This window comes from Natator depressus, chromosome 1, assembly GCF_965152275.1.
Source record: "Natator depressus isolate rNatDep1 chromosome 1, rNatDep2.hap1, whole genome shotgun sequence".
Lineage (NCBI taxonomy): Eukaryota > Metazoa > Chordata > Testudines > Cheloniidae > Natator > Natator depressus.
The window spans coordinates 345,894,108-345,901,453 of record NC_134234.1 but is presented as its reverse complement, the minus strand read 5'-3'; positions in this window follow the sequence as shown (position 1 = coordinate 345,901,453).

Sequence of the window (7,346 nt, the reverse complement as noted above, 5' to 3'; positions counted from 1 at the left end):
CCCCTGCCCCCCGGCAGCTCTGCAGCTGGATGTCCACCCCTGCCACAGCCCGGCTGCAGCCCATTCAGATGGCATCTCCCCCCCGCAGCCCCCCTAGGCCTGCCAACTTCTAATTGCACAAAACTGAACACCCCTGCCCAGCCCCCTTCCCCACCCCTTCCCGGAGGCCCCACCCCACGTCTCTGAGGCCCCGCCCCTGACTCACTCCAGCCCTCCTCCTGCCGTGGCTCACGCTCCCCCACCCTCACTCACTTTCACTGGGCTGGGCAAGGGGTTGGGGTGCGGGAGGGGGTGAGGGCTCTAACTGGGGGTGCGGGCTCTGGGGTGGGGCCAGAAATGAGGAATTCAGGTTGTGGGAGGGGGCTCCACATGCTGCCCGCACCTTCAGGTGCTGCCCCGCAGCTCCCATTGGCCATGGTTCCCAGCCAATGGGAGTTGCGGAGCCGGTGCTCAGGGCGGGCCTAGCGCGGGGAGCATCCCTGGCTCCTGCGCCTAGGGGCCACAGGGACATGTTGCTGTCTCTGGGAGCTGCGGGGAACCAGGGCAGGCAGAGAGCCTGCCTTAGCCCCGCTGCGTTGCCGAGCGGACTTTTAACGGCCCGGTCAGCGGAGCTGCCAGGGTCCCTTTTCGACCAGGTGTTTGGGTCGAAAAACCGCACACCTGGCAACGCTGCCCCCCGGCACTGCTAGCTGCTCTGTGCAGCGAGTGGGACTTGTGCAACAGGGTGGCTGCACTGGCCCAGAGTGGCTACCCACACATGGGGCAGCTGCCCGCAGGAGGGACCCCCCAGGGCAAAAACCAGCCTCTGGTGACTGTCAGCCCATCACTCTATTAATTGAGCTTGAATCAAGTAATCAATACACCATGCTCATCAAGAAACCCCTCCCCCAGCTGCTCTCAGCTGGCAGGGCAGGGCAAGACTGGGCTAGCTCAGGCAGCCGATTGGAAGCCTTGTAGGTGGCCGGGTGGTTTTGTGATTAAGGCCTAGACACGGGTGTGAGGGTAGCTGGGTTCTGTTCCTGGATCTGCCGCTGAGCTGGGGCAGCCCACTTTGCCATGCACTGCCTCAGTTTCCCTCCAGTAGTTCTAGGATAGTGATCGTGGTCCCAAGGAGTGTAAGGGGGCTGAGCCAGTCACTTGTGCAAAGTGTCTTGGGGTCCCTGGGCCTGATTCTGCCAGGCCTGGGACCTTGGCTTGGCACTGATGCTGGTGCAAGGTGCAAGGTAGCGTATGGCCATTCCAACCAGCTAGTGCCGCACCCGCCCTTTGCACAGGTATTCACGATGACTCCAGGTGCTGGGCAGGAGAGACTCAGGCTCTGGGCTGTGAACACCGGAGGCCAAGGGATGAGCTGGGGCCTCCCACGGGGGTTGCTAGGGGGAACACGGGGGTGAGTCTAGCAACATTTCAATGTCTGTGTTGCTCTTTACTCCTTGTGCTTTGAGCCACACTGGAGGGACAAAGGGGCTGGGCCCAAGAGAACCCAGCGCTCAGACACCCAAAGCCAACCGAGCCGCACACAGGAACAGTGGGCAGCTAAAGCTCCAAACAGCCCCTGCAAATCGTGGGGAAGCCAGGCGCCCTTGACCAGGCGCTACGAGAACGCGCCCTAGGGGGGAGCCTGTGTGTGGTGCGGAGTCACAGAACGGAGCCGTGCAAGGGGGCCAGGCATCAGGAAAGCAAACATGGAGGGAATTAAGAATCGAGTGAGTAAGGTGCAGCGGGAGGGAGTATCAAAGGCGCCCCAGTGCACGAGAAGGCCGGGGGGCTACAATGGAGACAAATGGTGACAGCTGCTCTGCAAAGAATAAGGCAAGGGAGAAAAGGGGCCCATGTGGCTTGCTGAGCGGGAAGGGAGTGCCTCCTTTGGTAGCTAAGGTAAGAAAACCAAATCCAGCTAGAACTTCCCCCTGTCACTGGGCTGCAGCCACTTAGACCTCCCAGCAACAGCAGGGCTAGAATTTGGATCCATCTGCTCCAAGATCACAGCCTCCTGCTGCTGAATTAAAGGGGAATCGCCACGACCTGCTAGCAGTGTAGGGCCAATGACACACAGAGGAGCAGCATGGATTCCATCCAGGAGAGGGCAGTGGCGTGCTCACAGACGCTGGCATGGGAGAGTGCTGGTAGCGAGTTACCGTCCTGCTGGGGCGAGTTATCGAGCCAAGGGGCGGATCCCTGTACCTGCAGCGCTGCTCCTCGGGAGACGAGCCAGCCAGCACTTTCTTGGGTTCACCCAGCGAGCCTCTTGCTTTGGGATGTGTCATCTAAGGTGGAGCTGGGTCTATTCTCCACGCTTACTGGCGAGGAGTCCGGCCGATCAGGGGGCAGACGAAATGCTGGAGACAGAGTGGCTCCAGCGATAAATAATGAGGAGGGTGGAAATCAAGAGGCCTCCGAAATGGCCAAGGAGCTGGACTGCTTTTCAGAGGGGTGTGGCAGGTCAAATAGGGAGAAAGGGGTAAAACAATTAAGACCTTTGGTGACACAGACCTAGTCTATCCCTGCGCCCCATCCGTCTCTCAGCAGGCCATGTGGGGTCTCCGCCGAAGGCTGGGAGTCACGGTTGGTGTGAGATGTTGGTACAGGAAACAGTCGTCAGGTGATGTCATGGGTAGGGTGTTGGGTTCTAAAACCACCAGACATGAGACGCCTGAGGCAGGGGAGTCTGAGAGCTGACACCGAGAACCAGGCCCATCCGGGGGTCCAGTCCCGTGGTTACTGGCTGGCCCAGGTGCCGGCTGGAGCCTTGACAAAGACAAAAGAGCCCCAAGAAAAGTCTTGGAAGAGGGGACCCGCCTGGGGCTATGGGCTGATCTACCCTCCAACGACAGCGCAGTGAAAAACACCATGCCCTATGCCGTGTCCGTCAGCCAGCTAACGTCTGGGGCGAGACGCCACCGGCGTGACGGAAGAATTTATTCCTTGGCTCACCACTGCCTCTCCGGGGTGGATTACAGTGCGGGAAGAACCCCTTTCCTTGCCCCATGCCACAGCGGCAAGGACCTCGTTAATACATACAGGCTATAAGTTGGGGCTTACGTTTTCCTTTTAGTTCTAACCGATTTCCAAACCCTTCTCCTTGCTTTGCTTTGAGTCACTCGCTCAAGCTCTGTTCAAAACACTTCCGTTTGGTTTTCCTGTGGACACATCTAAGTGCCTGGTGCAATGGAGGTGATGCCAGTAACCGGGGTGCGCGGCTTCTGTGGAGGCGGCGGACGGGAGCCTACGGGCAGGGCGCTCCTGCTGTAAGCAGGTGGTGGTTCACCCCCGGGCACCTCAGGTAACCCTGGAACACGTCACACCTTTCAGAGCCAAGTCTTGATAAGAAGCCGATAAGGAAACAGTGAATCCAGACCGACCAGCAGCTCGGCAGCCTGGAGTGTAAAGGGAACGATGAGCCACGACATTTTCTGACTATAAGAGGGTTGGTGATTCCTGAACACCCCCACGGGGGTGGGGGGAGGGGCTCTGCAGCAGCCTTGCCTCAGTTTCCTTCCAGGGTTCTCAGAAATAATCCACGAAGGCTTTCTCGTGTCTAATATCCCCCTTCCTGGGGTGGGCTTAATAACCAAAACAGTTCAAAGCACCTCTCAGAGCCATCAGATAGAGTCTATCCCCCCAGCACAAACTGGGGCAACCTTCTGCCAGTCCTGAGGCCCCTCTCAGTCCCAGTCCGCTCTTCATCCAGCAGCTGCTTCCAGGTCTTCCTCCCTGGAGTCCTTCCTTCCCCCCAGGGAAGGAACCAAAACTCTCCCTGGGTTGGCTTCTCTCTGGCTTAGAGACGCCGCAGGGAACCCCCTTGGCTGCTCTCCTGGCCTTGGCCTGGCACCTCAGAGGCCCTGCAGGAACTTTGCAGCCCCTAGGAGCCTTCCCCAGGCCTTTGCTGAAGTTACTCTCCATCCATTCAGGCTTGTGCTTTATTTATCTAAGGGGCCTGATTGACGTACCCCACCTGAGAAGGAGAATTATTAATGTCACAGGGGAAGCAGAGACCCATAAAGGGCCAGCGACCCTGTGAGACTGACTGTTATTGAGGAAAAGTCCTGGAAGAAGGCAAACATCGTGCCAATGTTCATAAAGAGACTTGGGGCAAAGCCTAGTAGTTATTGCTCATAAATCCAGCTCCACTTCCTGGTAAAAAAAGTGCAACCAATAGTAAGAGGAAAAGTTTAACACCTGGAGGACAAAGGATCCATGAGAAATAAAGAACAGTAATTTATGGCCTTTTGTCACTCACAAGGGTGACACCCTCTTCTGCTGGGCAGTCAAACAATACATAAATAATAGAAATTAATAAAATCTTAAAAAGACCCCATCAAACCGTCAAGGCCCACTCCAAACAGAGAGAAGCACAGAGACTTCCCGAAGTCCATTAGGGATTTCGCTGTTGCTATTGATTGTACTTGGCAGGTGCTCAGATAATACAGCGATGGGCTAAGATAAAAAACCAACAAGTTATGCTTGACCAACATGACGGGTGCTTCTCTAAAATCAAATTACAAGCTCCATGCATGGAAAGACTCCAGTAAGTGTAACAGGCCTTCAGCTGGAATAAACGGACCCACAAATGATTTATACCAGATGGGAACCTGGCCTGAATCTGGAATTTAATGACGTGTTTGGGACAGTTTCTCCTGAGATATTGGATTGGCCAATGGCAGTGCCGGGATGCTGCAGCCCGCGATCAGGACCGCGGTGCGAAAACACTCAGTACGCACGCAGTCTAGGTCAGCAGTTCTCAACCAGGATACACAGAGGTCTTCCAGGGAGTACAGCGACTCATCCAGATATTGGCCTAGTTTTGCAACAGGCTACATAAAAAGCACCAGCGAAGTCAGTACCAACCAACATTTCACACAGACAGTGACTTTATACTGCTCTATGTATGACGCACGGAAAGGTAAGTACACTATTTACATTCCAATTGATTTATTTGATAATTATATGGTAAAAAGCCAGCAATATTTCCGTACCAGTGTGCAGGGACACTTGTGTATTTTTATGTCTGATTTTGTCAGCAAGTAGCTTACACGTGAGTTGTAAGTTGGGGGGTACGCAAGACAAATCAGCCTCCTGAAAGGGGAACAGGCGTCTGGAAAGGTTGAGAGCTCCTGCTCTAGGTGAATGACAAGTTGCAACAGGTGGATACAACACAAAGGGGTGGGAGAATGAATGAGGTAACCACGACCCAGCTTGATTTCACAGAGACTGGCTGGGTGCGCAGGGCGGCGGCTCCCTGCCAGCCTACAGTTCATGCAAACTGGAGCCAAGTCCTGCCACATGGGCTGAAAATTAGCGGAAGGGCCACAAGGGAGGGGTGATGCTCCCAGTCGTGTACTGACTTGCCCTAGCAACCCCTCTGAACCATCCTCACGCCTCGCATCTTCCTGAGTATTCTGGGATGGGGGCCCTTTGGGGATGCGTAATGTGGGTGCGGGCAGGGGATAGCCCACTGAGATTCAGCCAGGACCCATTGGGGGGATATAATCCAACCCCCCGCAAGACTGAGCAGGAATTCACCCCACAAATGTACATACACGGGGCTGTATGGTAAGTGCTCTGGGCCCAGGAAGCACGGGAATCCCGGCTGTTAAAGGCTCAACTTCGGAGCACTGTACCGTGCAAAACAGGATAAGCAGAGAGCCTGAAGGGTGTGGTCTGCACAGATCAGCGAAAGCTCTGAGCTGGTAATGCGGAGGCGGCCCACCCTGGAGCAGGGAGAGGACAGCCCCTCTTGGTCCAGTTCTGGGGAGGAGCCCCCCACCCTCCCGAAATATACTGACAAATTGGGGGGAATTCAGAGAGGAGGCGCATGACAGCACCAGGGGACGGCAGGGCTGATTTACAGCGAGAACTGCATGACAGCGGCTGATCCAAAGACCGGGGTAGTCAATGGCATGGGCTTTAGGTCACACCCTTGCTCATGTCAAACGGAACGGGACAAAACCCCGAAGAACAGAGCGTGGGGAACAACTCCAACTCCGCTCCCCCAGAAGGGGCTAATGAATCTGTTCCCTCTTTGATTTCGCTGATCCCGTCAGCCCTACCAAAGTGAGGAGAGCAGAAGGCGACAAGGAGGGTCAGTTCCGGGCCCTGGGGTTTCCAAGCAGCACAATCTCCCTGCTCTCCCCCCAGAACACCCCCCCACACACAGAGCAGTGGCAGCAGGTTTCAAGGTGTTGTTTCTATTCATTTCTCTGCATCTTCCGAGAGCCCAAAGGGCCCAGCCTGCTGCTGAATCACATGGGCAAGCGCCTGCTCTGGAATCCTCCAGGGGGGCGAAGAGGGGGGGGGGATATGGCGCCCTGCCCCCCCGCCTTCAGATTCCACTCTTAATCTGGCAGGAGACAAGCTCCCAGAGCTAGGCCGGGGCTGGCTCTGTTCCCCATGCACCCCTGGCAATTCTTTCGCTGCGTTCCCGCCGGCCAGACCGCAGGCTGGAGAGACGGGCCCGTCAATCACGCTCCCGCCGCAGCAAAGACCTGGAGACATCAAAGATCTCCCGCTGGCAGGGGCCTGAACCCTTCCAGCCCAGGCTGACAGGCTTCGAAACCGCCCGTCCCAGAAAAGGGGGAGGGTGATGGCTCCTCATTGCCTTTATTTCTGCAGGCTCCGTTTTCCAAGTCGCCTGCCCACATTCATTCATCTTTGCTGAGAGGTTGGAAGAAGAAAAGCCCCACGGAGCTACTGAGGGTTCTTATTGGGTTATTCTCTCTCCCGCTCCCAGGTCCACTCTGGGTATGTCTACACTGCACACTAAGCCCAGGGTCTGACTCTGGATTGAGCCCCAGCCCTCCTTCCGTCCACACACAAATCGGACTTGGGTCAGCAAGCGCTCAGGACCCAGGCCCTGCTAGCATAAGCGCTGACTCTGTGGGTGCTCAGCACCCACCAGCAGCCCCACGGACCAGCTCCTCCCCCTCCCCCCTGGCCCTCCCGCTCGTCGGCCCACCAATCAGCTCCTCCCCCTCCCTTCCAGCACTTCCCATCCACTGGTAGCCCCACCAATCAGCTCCTCCCCCTCCCCCTAGCCCTCCCGCCTGCTGGCAGCCCCACCAATCAGCTCCTCCCTCTCCCCTCAGCCCTCCCGCCCGCCGGCGGCCCCACCAATCAGCTCCTCCCCCTCCCCGTAGCCCTCCCGCCCGCTGGCAGCCCCACCAATCAGCTCCTCCCTCTCCCCTCAGCCCTCCCGCCCGCCGGCGGCCCCACCAATCAGCTCCTCCCCCTCCCTTCCAGTGCCTCCTGCCTGCCACAATCAGCTGTTTGGTGGCGTTCAGAGGCGCTGGGGAGGAAGGGAGAGGAATGGGGGGCAGGAAGAGGTATGGGGAGGGGGCAGAACAGGC